Source organism: Anabrus simplex, chromosome 1 (genome assembly GCF_040414725.1).
Source record: "Anabrus simplex isolate iqAnaSimp1 chromosome 1, ASM4041472v1, whole genome shotgun sequence".
NCBI lineage: Eukaryota > Metazoa > Arthropoda > Insecta > Orthoptera > Tettigoniidae > Anabrus > Anabrus simplex.
In genome coordinates, this window is record NC_090265.1 from 241,339,644 (window position 1) to 241,357,945 (window position 18,302).

The following is an 18,302-nucleotide window of genomic DNA, read 5'->3' on the forward strand; positions in this document are numbered from 1 at the left end:
ATATCGGGACAATTCCACGGTCGCCAACTCACCTTCTCCGAACATCTCCTTCGCCGAATCTGGCCGATGGCCTTAGATATTAGCCCCCTTTAAATAACAAGCAGCAGCATCCTTCACCGAATGAAATCGCCTTTGCCTGGGAGACGGCGTTACCACGCAGGAGGCCCGCCGTTCCCTTCAGAGACTTGTATAGTAGTAGGAATGATGGGATGATGAAAAATCAGAAATAATATTTAGCCTATATACAAACAATAAAACCTCATGCCTTGTTTCGAATAACATTGACTTTTTCCCTGGAAAACCAATGAATTTCAGAATAAAGCATGTTGTTTTTTGAGTCATCAGTCCATAGACTGGTTTGATGCAGCCCTCCATGCCACCCTATCCTGTGCTAACCTTTTCATTTCTACGTAACTATTGCATCCTACATCTGCTCTAATCTGCTTGTCATATTCATACCTTGGTCTACCCCTGCCGTTCTTACCACCTACACTTCCTTCAAAAACCAACTGAACAAGTCCTGGGTGTCTTAAGATGTGTCCTATCATTCTATCTCTTCTTCTCGTCAAATTTAGCCAAATCGATCTCCTCTCACCAATTCGATTCAGTATCTCTTCGTTCGTGATTCGATCTATCCATTTCACCTTCAGCATTCTTCTGTAACACCACATTTCAAAAGCTTCTATTCTCTTTCTTTCTGAGCTAGTTATCGTCCATGTTTCACTTCCATACAATGCTACGCTCCACACGAAATACTTCAAAAACATCTTTCTAATTCCGATATCAATGTTTGAAGTGAGCAAATTTCTTTTCTTAAGAAAGCTCTTCCTTGCTTGTGCTAGTCTGCATTTTATGTCCTCCTTACTTCTGCCATCGTTAGTTATTTTACTACCCAAGTAACAATATTCATCTACTTCCTTTAAGACTTCATTTCCTAATCTAATATTTCCTGCATCACCTGCCTTCGTTCGACTACACTCCATTACTTTTGTTTTGGACTTATTTATTTTCATCTTGTACTCCTTACCCAAGACTTTATCCATACCATTCAGCAACTTCTCGAGATCTTCTGCAGTCTCAGATAAAATAACAATATCATCGGCAAATCTCAAGGTTTTGATTTCCTCTCCTTGGACTGTGATTCCCTTTCCAAATTTCTCTTTGATTTCCTTTACTGCCTGTTCTATGTAAACATTGAAAAGGAGCGGGGACAAACTGCAACCTTGCCTCACTACTTTCTGGATTGCTGCTTCCTTTTCAAAGCCCTCGATTCTTATTACTGCAGACTGATTTTTATACAGATTGTAGATAATTCTTCGTTCTCGGTATCTGATCCCTATCATCCTTAGAATCATAAATAGCTTGGTCCAATCAACATTATCGAATGCCTTTTCTAGATCTACGAAAGCCATGTACGTGGGCTTGTCCTTCTTGATTCGATCCTCTAAGATCAGACGTAAAGTCAGGATTGCTTCACGTGTTCCTACATTTCTTCTGAAGCCAAATTGATCTTCTCCCAACTCAGCTTCAACTTGTTTTTCCATTCTTCTGAAAATAATGCGTGTTAAAATTTTGCAGGCATGAGATACTAAACTAATGGTGCGGTAGTTTTCACACCTGTCAGCACCGGCTTTCTTGGGAATAGGTATAACAACATTCTTTCGAAAATCGGATGTATATTTGGTAGGCTATATATTTGGATGTATATTTGCCAGCCATTTCATCGCAGAGCACGGTAAATAAGCTGATATTAACAGACAAGCGTTAATAAAATGACCTAGCTGTACAATGATGTATAACATCGTTTTAAATCCTGGTGGCATTCCTTTGGAGTACAATGCTTCCCTATGTATGAAACACTGCAGCCAATTCTTATCTGGAGGTAATTCATCAACATTAGAAACAACTATGTGCTGCATTCGAACAGAAACCCACATATTTTTCCCACTTCATCCCTTCGTCTCTTATGTGCTAAGTTCAACTGTGTTCAGCTATAATAGTGAATATGCTGAACGTTGATTGAAGGAGGAAAATAGTAATAAACTGCAATAAATAACAGCTTGTTAAAATATGAATAACACTTCGTTACTTGAAATCTAAGAAAACAGCAAGGAGAGAAACAAACTTCACCCCTCTTTCATCACCATTCATTTCATTTCTAGTATCCATTCTAACTGAACTAATTTTGCTCATTTATTGATTTTAATTTACTTTGATTAGATAATAGTAACTAGATTAGAATTACATTTTTACGTCTGTCTACGGATCACCTATCTTATCCTTGTGGGACACAGATTGAGAACCACTGGAAATATTTCAGTGATTAATGATGACAGACCTCTGAATTCTGTCTAGGTATAAGAAACAGGAAATCACTTCTTATTTAGTTTGAAACTTATTTATGTTTTCTGAGTTTGGGACCTTGACTGAATGGTCGGCGTAGTAACATTCGGTTCAGAGGGCCTTGGGTTCGACCCCGGCCGGATCGGAGATTCTAACCTCAAATGGTCATTTCCCCTGGCTTGGGGACGGAGTGTTTGTTCTGTCACCAACATTCCTGCAACTCACACACAACACTATCCTCCACTATAAAAATCATTCAATTCTCATTGCAGAGTCTGCTTTACAAGGGCTGCACCAGGCTAGGAATAGTTACACGAAATTTTTAATTATATATTAACAGATATTGGTAGATTTATATTGACTAAATTAGACGACTGAACTGAATTAGTTCCAGCAAAGTGATACCATTTTAGTTTTATAGGAATTTTTATAACATTATTTTAACAGGTTAAGATGTAAGTCTACTGACGTTAGTATAACTTAATCGACAACATTAATGTACTCGGAAGACAATCATTACAGGGCTACTCACCTGCAAGTGTACGCGACTCACACTGTTTTTAAAATCGGGTCCGTAATAGACGTTAATGATATAATGGTACCAAATAAATGAATGTATGTCTACCCTGAGGTCGGGGATGAGGTAAGATGAAACATTTTTTACGGCCGGATGCCTTTCCTGTCGCAAAAGAAATGAATAATGGTAAATTAAATTGCTTAAGGATGTGGAAAGTAGCGGCTGTGGCCTGTGAATAGGAACTGTGACGGCATTTGTCTGGAAGTGAAAATTGAAAACCACAGAATTCTCAGGACAGTTGACGGTGGGGTTCGAGCCCACACATCTTCCGAATGCAGAATGCTTGGCTCCATAGCCGTAGCGCGTTAACACGCGTGGCCATTCCGCTTGGGTACCAAATAAATGAATCTTCTTCTTTTCCTGCCGCTTTTCCCACACCTGTGGGGTCGCGGGTGCGAACTGTGTCGCACATGTGGATTTGGCCCTGGTTTACGGCCGGATGCCCTTCCTGACGCCAACCCTCTATGGAGGGATGTAAGCACTATTGCGTGTTTCTGTGGTGGTTGGTAGTGTAGTATGTTGTCTGAAGATGATGAGGAGAGTGTTGGGACGGACATATACACCCAGTCCCCGAGCCAGAAGAATTAATCAGAAGCGATTAAAATCCCCGACCCGGCCGGGAATCGAACCCGGGACCCTCTGAACCGAAGGCCAGGACGCTGACCATTCAGCCAACGAGTCGGACGTACCAAATAAATGAATAACAAACTAAATTCTATTTTTCTGTCAGTGTTAACATTTCTCCGACTTATACTAAACTGGCAGATTTCAATCTTTAAAACGACATTTTATGACATTTAAGGGGGTGGGGTGGAGGGAGGATCTACGTCTTTGTAAGTGAAAATAACAGTGTTTTTCCATTTTTATAGTTTCTTATAACATTTTCTCTTCAGATCGGTACAGATATTTGTGTGATATATATAAAAAAATCTACATATACATATGCAGTAACTATCTCTTTTGCAATTCCTCTTGGCAACGTATTTTTGATATGTCTTAGTGTAGCACAGATATTACGTTTCTGTCTTCATTAGCAGGGTTCCTGGCACATGATTAAAAAGATGTATGTAGTTCGCTACCATGGGTCAAAATCACGTCTCACGTTACTTTAATGAAAAGAAAACACTATACCACTCGTGATATAACAGGATTAAACAAGTTAATAACAGTATTATAGGCTGTAATAATTCGTCTGAGAAATACGTCATGCATGCTTCAGTGAGTTATTTGATTATCATTAGGATGAAAGAAGTTAACCGGGCGAGTTGGCCATGCGGTTAGGGGCGCGCAGCTGTGAGCTCGCATCCGGGAGATAGTGGGTTCGAATCCTACTGTCAGCAGCCCTGAAGATGGTTTTCCGTGGTTTCCCATTTTTATACCAGGCAAATGCTGGGGCTGTACCTTACTTAAGGCCACGGCCGCTTCCTTCCTATTCCTAGGCCATTCCTGTCCCATCGTAGCCATAAGACCTATCTGTGTCGGTGCGACGTAAAGCAAATAACAAAAAAAAAAAAAAAAAAAGTAGTTAATCGTGGATAGCGGAAAGAGAAATAGATAAACTTTCTGTGGATCATTGGTTTCTGGTGTAGATAGGTTCAGTGTATGCTCCAGGCCAGCCTAAAAAAGGAATTCACCTTGAAATTGGCATATTCCATACGGTAGGGTTTGCTTTCATCTGGCAGGTGAACTAGACCAAGTTACCCAGTCACAGGAGTTTCGTTCAATTTCAAACAAACTCTACACCAATACGTTACGTATGGCATGCCTTACAGTTACAAGTGCTGAAGTATGTTGAATAAATTGAACTAGTAAATTAATATATGAATTGCCTAAAACCGTTGTGTGAAGATTTGCACCAGCTAGACAGGGAGTAAGCATGGTTGTACTGGCACTGATTAAACTTGCGATATGCAACCCGCAATACACTTCAGAGCGAGCACTGACGTACAGTACTGTAAGTAGTTCCAGCAGACCATGCTCGCGAGGTAATGTTCTGGTGACTCGTCTATGCATACAGATTTATTCTCTCATATTTTAAACATTTTGGTGTAGGGATTGGGGAGAATCGTTCTATCTAGAGAGTGCTTCAAGGGCAATGAGTACCGACGTAGCAGTACGTCAGATTTTGCCCACCTCTGGGTTTGAGACAGGAGAACTAAATTTATTGATAATCAAACATTTCTTTTGCCCATGACCGCTGATAAACTACATGGAAGAATGGAAATCGGATGTCACAGGAAATACTCATAGATTTTCTTAAACATTGCATAAATTATTTTAATTTCCTACAATGTTCGGGTGTGTATATTTGGCTAAGTGTGACGATATCATTTTCCGGTTACATCACGCATTCCTATCTACGAAATGTCACTGTAGAATTTGTCACAAATGGAACATAATAATTGCTTTTACTTAAATGAAGTGAAAGATCTGCGTTAAATTAAGAAATACCGTCGTTATTAGAGAAATATGAATACATACATAAGGCCTGTATACAGGACGCCTTTATGTCGTATTTCGCTGCTGGTGCCGTCTTTTGTTAATTTCTTGAGGTCCGAGAAATAGGAGTGCTATGTCTGTGGACTCTCATTATCTTTGTCCATATGACTAGAGCGGCCAGTTGAAACAGCAAAATGGAGGTCAATAGCATTCACGATAAGAAAAATAGCATGATCCCTGGACCAATAAATATTTTTTTTGTTCGAACGAAAATAGCATGATCCCTGGACCAATAAATCACTAGTCCACAGAATTCTTCTTATGTACATTGGCCATAGCTTTTTGTCGCCTATTAAATCTTTCATACCGCGATACAATTCAGGAAATGATGTCATTGACACCTGAAGCAATAAAACGAATGCGAAGAACTTCAGTGAACACAGACATCACACACGAAATTGTTGAAAGTGTAAGACAAACAAAAGACATACGTGTGTTACTGTGAGCGTAGCACCAAAAGTACTTGTAAAGTAGGTATACATAATATTCACCAAAAATAACATATTTCTTAATTTACCGCAGATTTTAGACTTCAACTGTGTAAAAGCAATTATTATGTTCCATTTGTGACAAATTTTACAGTGAGATTTTGTAGACAGGAATGCGCGACGTAACCCATTTTCCATTCGGAAAAGGAGATAGGTAGACATAGTTACAGTTCCTGTAGATTTGGTGCATGTAATTTCTTACATAGTTAATCAACAATGTTTAAATTATTTCTAATAATTTGGATAGATCTTTTGATTCATTGTGAATGGTAAATCATCACGTATACAGTATATGTAAAGGAAAGTAAAGTTTTCCTGATCGGGGATAACTGTACAACAGGGGAATTTCGAAATAAAAAAATACGTAAGCTCATTTTATCCTAAGATAACTAGTGTGAAAATTATTATAAATTAGATGCTGTTACCGTACGGTACCCCTTGTTCTAGGGCAGTTGACCCTTGTGGATCTTCCCTCTCTCTGACTAGATCACTGTAAATATTATTAGGGTAGTTAGCTCATGGCCATAATTACCAATCCAGTATAAGACTATCAGGAATTTCGAAAAATAAACAGCTGTTTCTGATTTGTTTTCTCACGACGCCCGACACAGAAAGGTTCTATGGCGATGGGATATGAAAGGGCTAGGATTGGGAAGAGACCGTGGCCTTTATTAAGGTACATCCCCGGCATTTGTCTGGTGAGAAAATGGGAAACCACGGAAAACCATCTTCAGGGCTATCGAAAGTGGTGTTCGAACCCACTATCTCTCAAATGAAAACTTGTAATTACGTGATCCGAACCGCGCGGCCAACTTGTTCCGTAATCAATAGCTGTTTGTCGTCAATTATTATCGCACTTACCGTCATCAGAAACATCTTTATAGCTTCTTTGGTTTAATATCGTCCTTCAGTTACCTTTAGTAATACATGTACACAACTCTGTTGTTCTGATGAACCCGGAAACCGACATATTTAGAGACTGTGGCCCAAAGAGCTTAAATGTAAAATAAATAAATAAATAAATAAATAAATAAATAAATAAATAAATAAATAAATAAATAAATAAATAAATAAATAAATAAATAAATAAATAAATAAATAAATAAATAAATAAATAAATAAATACAGCAAACAAAAAAGACTCGTATATTTTCTTGTTGAAAATTTTGTTCTCTGTTGGTTTATTTTATACTTATGCACTTTTATTATCATTAATTATTTAATTTTGTAGTTATTTGCTAGAGTCAAAATAAATAGCTTAAAACTCGAAATACAGATTCTAGATAAAATCACTCGCAACTACGTTGTTTGCAGATTTACAATCAAATCTGGAGCTCTCGTTATATTGTTATCTATATTTATAAACGCAAGTCAGTTTGGAGCGATCTATATATAAAGGTACAAAAATGAAAATAGAAGTGAATTAATGAGGCACTTCCAGAAAATTCAGAAATTTGCAACTTGGTACCAGAGAAGCCCTAAACAAATCGAAAATTCTCAAAATTCCCTGACGGGGCCACGCTGGGAGGCTTCACATTTTGCGCTCAGCATAAGAACGCAGTAGTATATATTTATAAGAGCGATAACATACAGGTTTCGTGGGCTTAAAAACTTTCAGGAAATTCCTAATTTTTACCCCTTCCCTCAAATCAAGATGGCGGCACAGTCTGCCAGACGAGCTAGAAAACTGAAATTTGGCGAAATTATAGAATTTAGCCTGTAACTGACGGAAAATTCCAAGATGATAAAATTTTTCACTTTTTACCCCCGAAAAATATCGAAATATGGAGGCAATTTTAATAACGGTGCAGACCTTCCTTTCGAGGCATTTGATGGATAAAGGGTAAGTCGTATCACAGAACGGATGGCACAACCTTGATTCAATTTGGAGTGATCTACAACTTTGGTCCTATGACTTTTTGTCGTATCCCTCTTCCTCATATGTTAGATTTGGCTGTATTTCTCGATTGTCCGTAAATTTTTTATTTTTACACTATATTTCATCGTTTGACACACTTGTAGTAAAGTGTCATCAAATTTAGCACGTACATTGACAAGATCTATCACCATGTACGAGCAAAATCTCATGATTCTAGCTTGCACATAAGTGTGCGAAAAATAATGTAAAGTGTTAAAAATGTATCCAAATTTCACCCTGTTCAAACTCATTATAACCCGTAAATATGGGAGATACGAGAACCAAAAATGTAGAATGTAGAATGATAAAATGGGCGTCTGATAGCGCAAACCTATATATAAGCAAGTCGGTTTGGAGCGACCTATACTTAAATGTATAAAAATGAAAACAGACGTGAATGAATGAGGCTCTTCCAGGCATCTCAGAAATTTACAACTTGGTACCAGAGAAGCTGATGACCTCAGGATCCCTAGAAAAATCGAAAATTTTCAAAATTCCTTGTGGGCGGCACGCTGGTGGAGGCGTTTCACATTTTGGGCTCAGCTTAAGAACGCAGTCTTATATCTATTCTATAGGTTTCGTGGGCTTGTAAGCTTTCAGGAAATTCCTAATTTTTACACCCTCCCCCAAAATCAAGATGGCGGCACAATCTGCCAGACGAGCTAGAAAACTGAAATTATAAATTCCAAGATATTTAAATTTTTCATTTTTGACTCCCGAAAAACATCGAAATATGGGGGCAATTTTAATAACTATGCAGACCTTCCTTTCGAGGTATCTGGTGGCTAAACGGTAAGTAGTATCCTAGAACGGATGACACAATCTTAGTTCAATTTGGAGTGATCTACAACTTTGGCCCTATGACCCTTTTGTCGATTCTCTCTCCCTTATACACTGTGTTTCTCGACTGTACGTAAATTTTGTGATTTTACACGTGTATTTCATAGTTTGACACACTTATAGGAAATAGAGAGTCATCGAATTTGGCACTCACATTGACACGACCGATGGCCATATGCGAATCAAATTTCATTATTCTAGCTTCCACATAAGTATGCGAAAAATGATGTAAAATATTAAAAATGTACCCAAATTTCACCCCATTCAAACTTTCTAACTCAATCTAACCCATAAATAGAGAAGCCAGGAGAAAATGTCATAGAATCTACCATGTACGCTGCTAAAAGGGGAGTCTGATTTTCCAATCCGTTTGTCTATGTGAAGTACCGTTAAGTGGTATTTAATCTGTAAACGAATGTCTGCTATATTGTATACGTGCATATACCTTGGTGTATACCGTAGGTCTATATTCATTGAAGTCGATGTGTAGCGATCTAGAAAGGGTGTGTCTGTCATTATTATTAATACTTTACAAATTGATAGTGACTGTCAGCAGGAGGGCGTCTCCCGATGTAATCAATTCTTCCAACATCTACTTTAACTGCTAGCAAGAATGGGGTCCTTCTCCAAATCTTGTGTAACTGGCATTAGTAAGGAGGACCTACCATTTTAATAAATAATTCCCTTCTCGGTTTGACGAGCAGAAGGCAAGGGAGCATGCAGTTTTGTTCAAATCTCCCCTACCTGATTATGTCTGGCAGTAGGCAAGGGTGCCAGCCATTATAAACACATTTACCCACTTAAAATGTGACTGGCATCAGGCAAAGTGGCCTGGTATTATCACTGAAACTCACCAATTCGAGTGTGACTGGCAGTAAGCTGACTGGCAGGTGTCCGAACATTTGGGGTCATAACAAAATCACGGACATTTTGCGGTCAATGAGATAAACTTGTGCCCAGTCACAGAAATTCCCCAGTTGTCACAGGACATTTGCGGTCACTGCAGCAAGGGTGGGTCTCATTAGTTTAATATCGGGATATCCCCGCTAACCTGCCTGATCTCCTGCTCGCTTCTTGAAGATCAACTTTTTTCTCTCGCTGGCATTATTTATAGACTGACACCTTCAGACACAAACACAATTCTATATCGAAATTTCCTGGTGTAATTCATTATTTACTGTTGTGTGCTGTAATGGATTTGACAGTTACTAATAAGGCAAATGTTTATATGTACAGAAAGTAGAGGGAAAGTCAACATGGAATCGTCACCTGGGTGTGTCTGAAGGAGAAGAACAAGTCATGTCATGTTTTTGGTAACATACAATTCTGTAGATGATTTCCTCTCCGGCCTCTCTCGGTCAACTCTTGTTCTCTTCCGACCCCAACGGTACGATGTTTACCAAGCCCAGGCAGTCATACATTTTCACGTGCTTCGTGGCTTTTCCCTTCTTTTTTCCCTAAAAAGAGAGTTGGATCTATTCGATTTTCTGGTTAGTTTTAAGGGACGATGGTGGCACCGTTCTACTTTCTCACAGAAACAGTAATCACCACCATCACGAAAAGGTCCCGTGGCTACCACGTTATAAACATTACCGCAGGTATACAAGCTGGTATATTTGATATTTAAACTGTAATACAACACAAAGTGTATTTTTATATACAAACATCAGAGGCTAATTCAAAAAGTAAGTTCCCTATTTATTTATCGTGGAATGATTAAAGGTAGGCCAGGGTAAATGGCACTGTTTTATTCCGCACCAGTCCTTCACTTTTAGAAAAAAAATGTTATTCCATTGTTAATTAGTAACAATTTATTTATTTATTCATTTATTTATTTATGGTAGCCAACGGCCGTAGCCGTGTTGAAACACCGGATCCCGTGAGATCTCCGAAGTTAAGCAACATTGGGCGTGGTCAAGAGTTGGATGGGTTGCCACGCGCTGTTGGTGGGGCGTAAGGGAATGGAGGAGCGGAAAGGAACTGGCCACCCTACCGCACGTAAACTCCGGCTCAGGAGCACCTCTGCGGCGGTTCGGACCTGCCTTTGGGCAGAATAACCCTTACCTTACCTATTTATGGTAGTCTAACGTCACTTTAACATATTCTCGGAGAAAATGGAATGGGAAAGAATTAGAAATGCCAGACTCAGTGGCTCAGTGGCACGGTCGAGGCGCTGGTCTCCTGGTTCCAGCTTGGCAAGTTCGATCCTGCCAAACCACGCTTCCAAGTTGTGAGCCCCCCGGGGACCCATTTAGTCACCTCTTACGACAGGCAAGGGATACCAAGGATGTATTCTTCGTCTGTGTCCCCCACTCACAGGGGGTCAAAACCTCCAAACTCGAGTAGGCCCTACATACAATAATTTGGTTGACAGCAAATGATATGTTTTAAAATGTTGATTAGTATCACACTTTACTCGGGCTTTGGACTGGCATAATGCTTGTATTAAAATCATTTTGACGCTTTAGGTATGCGTCGTTATAATTTTGTTCCTTTGTACATACCTATTTACATTAGGAATACCTGCACCGAGCTCGATAGCTGCAGTCGCTTAAGTGCGGCCAGTATCCAGTATTCGGGAGATAGTAGGTTCGAACCCCACTGTCGGCAGCCCTGAAAATGGTTTTCCGTGGTTTCCCATTTTCACACCAGGCAAATGCTGGGGCTGTACCTTAATTAAGGCCACGGCCGCTTCCTTCCCACTCCTAGCCCTTTCCTGTCCCATCGTCGCCGTAAGACCTATCTGTGTCGGTGCGACGTAAAACAACTAGCAAAAAAAAAAAAAAAAAAAAAAGAATACCTGAAGCAGCAAGAACATTACGCAAGATATTCTGTGTAAGAAATTGTCTTTAAACAGGACCTGATGTCGCTAGTTTCTTCATATTTCTTAAGAGTTCTTTCAATCCTGTCATCTTTCTTCACATATTTCGTCTTTCTCCTCTTACCTTCAGGATTTAGCTCCAGTTTCAGGAATACTAGCAGTTCGTCGCTTCTGCTTCCTTCTTTAAACAAACCACCAAATCGTCGAATCAAGGACGTGGATTTCCAACTAAAGAGTTGATATTGTGATGCCATCCCTCTACAGAATTTGTTGTTCGATGTCGCTTTTTTGTAACAGATCCGCATAGTGATTGATATCTCGCTGCTTTCAAGCCATACGTGTACAAAATAGTCGAAGAATCCAGTTAAGTTTTTCCGTAGAAGGAGCATGAGAATGTATCACCAACCATCCCTCACTGACGTCATCTGGCTTCAAAAATGCCAGAGCAGCGCGCATTCAGAGACGCATTATCTTCGTTTTCCTTGTATTCGCTCGTCAGGCCAAGTTCCTGCACTTTTCTCCACAGACATTGCTTCATGTTAAAAAACAGCCACTTAACTCTGCTGACGGAAATTCTTCTCGTAGGGATGATATCGTAGCTGTTTCCAACTCAATAGTGATTTTCTTAGGATCCCATTGGGGAACCGCTTCCAAGGTAAGGTGAAATAAACGAATATACGTTTCTTTTTTTTTTTGTTAGTCGGGAACGCATAGACGACTGGATAAACGTTGCTTTCATCACTGTCCGGCTCCCTGACTAAATGGTTAGCGTGCTGGCCTTTGGTCACAGGGGTCCCGGGTTCGATTCCCGGCAGGGTCGGGAATTTTAACAATAATTGGTTAATTTCGCTGGCACAGGGGCTGGGTGTATGTGTCGTCTTCATCATCATTTCATCCTCATCACGACGCGCAGGTCGCCGATGGGTGTCAAATCAAAAAAACCTGCATCTGGCGAGCCGAACTTGTCCTCCCGGCACTAAAAGCCATACGGCATTTCATTTTTTGCTTTCATCACTCCGGCCTCCAAGGTCTGCGTGAATGGTGTATATCTGCGCGAACTGTTTGCTGCAACTCTCGAACGTGTCATTCATAAACAATATTATAATTCTTTCTCCTATGCCATCGTCAGCTAAACGAAATGAGCTGCCAAAAACGCCTCTTCATTAAGAATTATCTGAGCGCTTGTTTTTGGTTTTACTTGAAGTCCACGTGCATGATTTCGTTGCCGTCGCATTGTTCTTTTTAAAGTTTCTTGAGCTGGCATGTCAGTGACACAGTCGTAGCCCCTGTTATGCAGATCACCCAACTCTTCCACGTACATCTGTGACTAGCAATTACCCGCGGCTTCGCTCGCGTGGATTTCGCAATTTGATCAGAGTAATCGCTCCTCGACATTGTACTAAGAGGCTATCTAAAAATTCCTAAAGTATAAAAACTCACCCAAAAATTGAGTTTCATTTACCCCAGAAATGGGGCTAAGACGACCATGCGACATAGAACTCTACATTTGAGAAGCAGTCTTCTCTCAAGTCAAAAAATAAATACATGTTTCTATATTTTTAAAGGAGATTCCAAATACCTATTCCCATATCTGTAACATATTCAGTTTTTGAGATATACATTAGTATCCCCATAGAAAGAATTCAACCCCTTGATCAGTCCTCCCCCTTCCCCATCTAAGTGTATTTTCCGAAAAAGAGATTCCAAATATCAACTTTCCACGTCTGTAATAATTTCAGTTTTTAAGATATGAATATCCTCATAAAAAATAATTCAACCATTTTTCACTACTTTTCACCCCCTGTTAAGTGCCCTCTCCGAAAACAAAAAGGTACAGGTTCCTGTATTTTTAAAGGACCTTCCAAATACCAAGTTTCTTGTCTCTAGCATGTTAAGAAACATTTTACATATAATGTAAAATGGAATGGCGTATGGCTTTTAGTGCCGGGAGATCCCAGGACGGGTTCGGCTCGCCAGGTGCAGGTCTTTTGATTTGGCACCGTAGGCGACCTGCGCGTCGTGATGAGGATGCCATGATGATAACACATACACCCAGCCCCCGTGCCAGGGAAATTAACCAATGATGGTTAAAATTCCCGACCCTGCCGGGAATCGAACCCGGGACCCCTGTGACCAAAGGCCAACACGCTAACCATTTAGCCATGGAGCCGGGCAACAATTTTAAGAATTCAACTTTTAAGAATTTTTAAGAATTCAATTAATGCCAGTCAGTTGCCGGACAGAGTAATTTACATAGAAATCCGTATACAATGTAGAATACCGTAGCGAAGCACGGACACGTTTGCTAGTACTTTAGAAAGGACTACACTTAGAAATTTTAGATTGTTTGTTCTCCTTGCTCCTCTGAAATTATCCACAATATTTTCATCAAAATGTACTTAAAATGAACGTACAACAGCATTCAAATAGGTTTAAAAATGCATTGTACATCATTCTAAATCTGATGGTAAATGCCTTCTCTAGGTAGGACGTTGTACGTAAACACCCAGAACCTTACGAATTCTCCAGTTGCTTCCACCGCCTTATGCCCGACGATTCTCTATTTCCCTCTCTCTATTTTGATCAACTTTTATTATCTGCTACAGGGATCATTTGTGAGAATAAAGTATCAGTTATTTTTCTGCCTTTTATTTTAATGCGATAATATCTGACTCTATGACTGAGTGGTCAGCGCCTTGTCTTCGGTCCTAAGGGTCCCGGATTCAATTTTCAGTTGGGCCGAGAAATTTAATGTTCCTTTTTTAATTCGTTTTCCCACCAGGGTTGATTTTCCCTCGGAATCAACGAGGGATCCCTCATCCCCCACCCTCTTCCGCCCCTGGAGCGTGAGACTTTGGGTCGGAGGGATACAACTGGGGAGGAGGACCAGTACCTCGCCCAGGCTGCCTCATCTGCTATGCTTATCAGGGTCTTTGTTGGGGGGGCATTAGGAGATCCGAAGGGATAGACAAGGAAGACGGAAGGAAGCGGCCATGGCCTTAAGTTAGGTACCATCCCGGCCTTTGCCTGGGGGAGAAGTGGGAAACCACAGAAAACCACTTCGAGGATGAATAAGGTGGAAATAGAACCCCGCGCTACTCAGTTTACCTCCCGAGGCTGAGTGGACCCCGTTCCAGCCCTCGTACCACTTTCCAAATTTCGTGTCAGAGCCGGAAATCGAATCCGGGCTTCCGGATGTGGCAGCTAATCACACTATCCACTACACCACAGAGACGGTGAAATTTAATCTTAAAGGTTTAATTTACATGGTTAGGAGATTCGGTGTTTGTGCTTTTCTCAACACTCCTACTCCTAACGCTTCACATAACATTATTCTCCAAAAATACTAGTAGTTTCCCATACACGACACATACCGCCCACCTTCATCAGAGGGTCTATCATATAACGGCTGCACCAGATTTTCAATATTCACACGATATTATTATTACTATTAATAATATGATAATCGCATTTTTCTTGTTTTGTTAGAAATCGAGACATAATAGGATATTTCAGATATCGTCAATCAACTATCTCGCTTATTTATAATTGTATAAATCTGTAATATGTTATGGACTGTGTTAGTGTAAATAACTGATTGTATTAAGAGAGAGCTGTTGCGGTACTTGAAATAAAAAAGCAATTGTTCTTCCTGCTGTGAGTATCCGCCACTGTCAGTTCAGGAATATGATAGTGATAGCCTTTATCTTCTCCCACTTTTACCACTCCCTCGTGAGGTCACTGGGTTTGGACATGTGGATTTGGCCTACTTTTACGGCAGGATGCTCTTCTGACGCCAGCTCTATGTGGAGATTTACGTATTTCTTTGGTGGTCATTAATGTTGTATGTAAATGAGGAGGTGTATTTAAGCACAAAATCAATTACTCATTTAATGGATAAACCAGGCACGGTTGAAATCGCTGGCTCAGCCAGGAACCGAAAATGGAACCCTTTGAGATGAATGTCACTATGCTTACCATTCAGCTAAGAAGCCGGGCAATAATAATAATAATAATAATAATAATAATAATAATAATAATAATAATAATAATAATAATAATAATAATAATAATAATAATAATAATAATACGGTAATCGTGTTTACTTTACGTTCCTTTTTCTCCTTTTTTGTTCTTGACCTTCCGTGCCTTTTCTTGGTATATGCTTTTCTGGTTGTTCTCTGCCTTGTCTTGGGCCCTGGTAGATTCAGCATTGGAATGTTCCAAGTCCTTTTCATAACATTCTCTCCCTTCATCTTATTTTTGGTGTGACCAGTTTTAATCTTACTTTCCTTCACATTAAAATAACTACATTTTGTAAGCACGTTTTAAAAACATCTGACATTTTTACGGTTTTCATCTTTACCAATTCCATCATCACTGTCTTCACTTTGAACCTAGACTTCTTTCGTATCTGATTTTGCCCAACCTTGCAACTTGACGCGAAAATCATAACCAACGGAGTATCTATGGGGAAAGTGTTGTTAGATGCTTTCCTTTGTCTGGAACAGTAGCAGCGATTGGGAATTGGAAGTGAGGGGGGAGGGGGGATAGACAACAAAATGTACCGGTGGTCTAGTGAGTAAAGTTGGGGGGGGGGGGGGAGACAACAACATTGAAAAAAAAAACTAAAAATGGTAGATTTTTGCAGTTTGAGCGAATTTCGAGAAAGATGTGAAGATTGACAGTTTACCAATTTAACTGCGGTAATAATAGGTTTTTGAGATTTTGATTCAATACTATACGATAACACTTTTACCAAAGGAACAACTACACAGGTGAGCAACTAAGATTTAGTGCCATCAGATACTAATCGCGCTTCTACACGTTGCTACCTTAGTTTCCACTACTTGCTGTGGCGTTGCACTAATTGGTTAGCTGGCAACAACACTGTAACCACATGTAGGGTAACTACATCTGTCAATCAATCAATCAATCAATACTGATCTGCATTTAGGGCAGTCGCCCAGGTGGCAGATTCCCTATTTGTTGTTTTCCTAGCCTTTTTCTAAATGATTTCAAAGAAATTGGAAATTTATTGAACATCTCCCTTGGTAAGTTATTCCAGTCCCTAATTCCCCTTCCTATAAATGAATATTTGCCCCAGTTTGTCCTATTAAATTCCAACTTTATCTTCATATTGTGATCTTTCCTACTTTTATAAACGCCATTCAAACTTATTCGTCTACTAATGTCATACCACGCCATCTCTCCGCTGATAGCTCGGAACATACCACTTAGTCGAGCAGGTCTTCTTCTTTCTCTCAATTCTTCCCAACCCAAACTTTTCAACATTTTTGTAACGCTACTCTTTTTTCGGAAATCACCCAGAACAAATCGAGCTGCTTTTCTTAGGATTTTTTCCAGTTCTTGAATCAGGTAATCCTGGTGAGGGTCCCATACACTAGAACCATACTCTAGTTGGGGTCTTACCAGAGACTTATATGCCCTCTCCTTTACATCCTTACTACAGCCCCTAAACACCCTCATAACCATGTGCAGAGATCGGTACCCTTTATTTACAATCCCATTTATGTGATTACCCCAATGAAGATCTTTCCTTATATTAACACCTAGATACTTACAATGATCCCCAAAAGGAACTTTCACCCCATCAACGCAGTAATTAAAACTGAGAGGACTTTTCCTATTTGTGAAACTCACAACCTGACTTTTAACCCCGTTTATCAACATACCATTGCCTGCTGTCCATCTCACAACATTTTCGAGGTCATGTTGCAGTTGCTCACAATCTTGTAACTTATTTATCACTTTATAGAGAATAACATCATCCGCAAAAAGCCTTACCTCCGATTCCACTCCTTTACATATATCATTTATATATATAAGAAATATAAAGGTCCGATAATACTGCCTTGAGGAATTCCCCTCTTAATTATTACAGGGTCAGATAAAGCTTCACCTACTCTAATTCTCTGAGATCTATTTTCTGCATCGAATGGCATTTTGTGAGTATTTCTCTAGGTATTTTTTAAACATTTAAATAAATTAAAGGAAAGAATTAGGTAATTAATAACAATTTCGTGTGGCTATTTCTAGCCGAGTGCAGCCCTTGTAGGGCAGACCCTCCGATGATGGTGGGCAGCATCTGCCATGTGTAGGTAACTGCGTGTTATTGTGGTAGATGATAGTGTTATGTGTGAGTTGCAGGGATGATGGGGACAGCACGCACACCCAGCCCCCGAGCCACTGGAATTAACCAATGAAGGTTAAAATCCCCGACTTGGCCGGGAATCGAACCCGGGACCCTCTGAACCGAAGGCCGGTACGCTGACCATTCAGCCAACGAGTCGGACAAGAATTAGGTTACGGACAACAATGTTTCTATAAATAGTTTTTTAAATAATTCATAGTTTTAGGTGGCTAAAACGGAATAATATGTTTTTCTCCATAAAGTGTGTGTGTGTGCGTGCGTGTATGTGAGAGGGGGGATTGGGTTGACTGCCCGCCCCCCCATCTTAACTCCCTTCCCGTACCCAATCAGCGCGACTTTACTGGAATCACGTTGAAGCGTAAACTTTTGTGGTTGGTGGAGATGGAACTTCATTGTTATTAGTTGCCAGACTGAATGTAGGCTATATGAGCTTAAAGCATTCACAACCATTCACAGTTTCTTTAACAGTAACAAACCGGAATGCGAGCTGAGTCAGCTAGCCGCAGTACAGCAGCGCTCGGCACGGCGGATGTGTACCGCGTGTTCAGTTTTAGGAGGCATGTGCACTACATATCCCTTTTCAACAATAGACTATACTTTCAAGGCCTCCCAAATAACTTTATAGATAATATTCTTACACT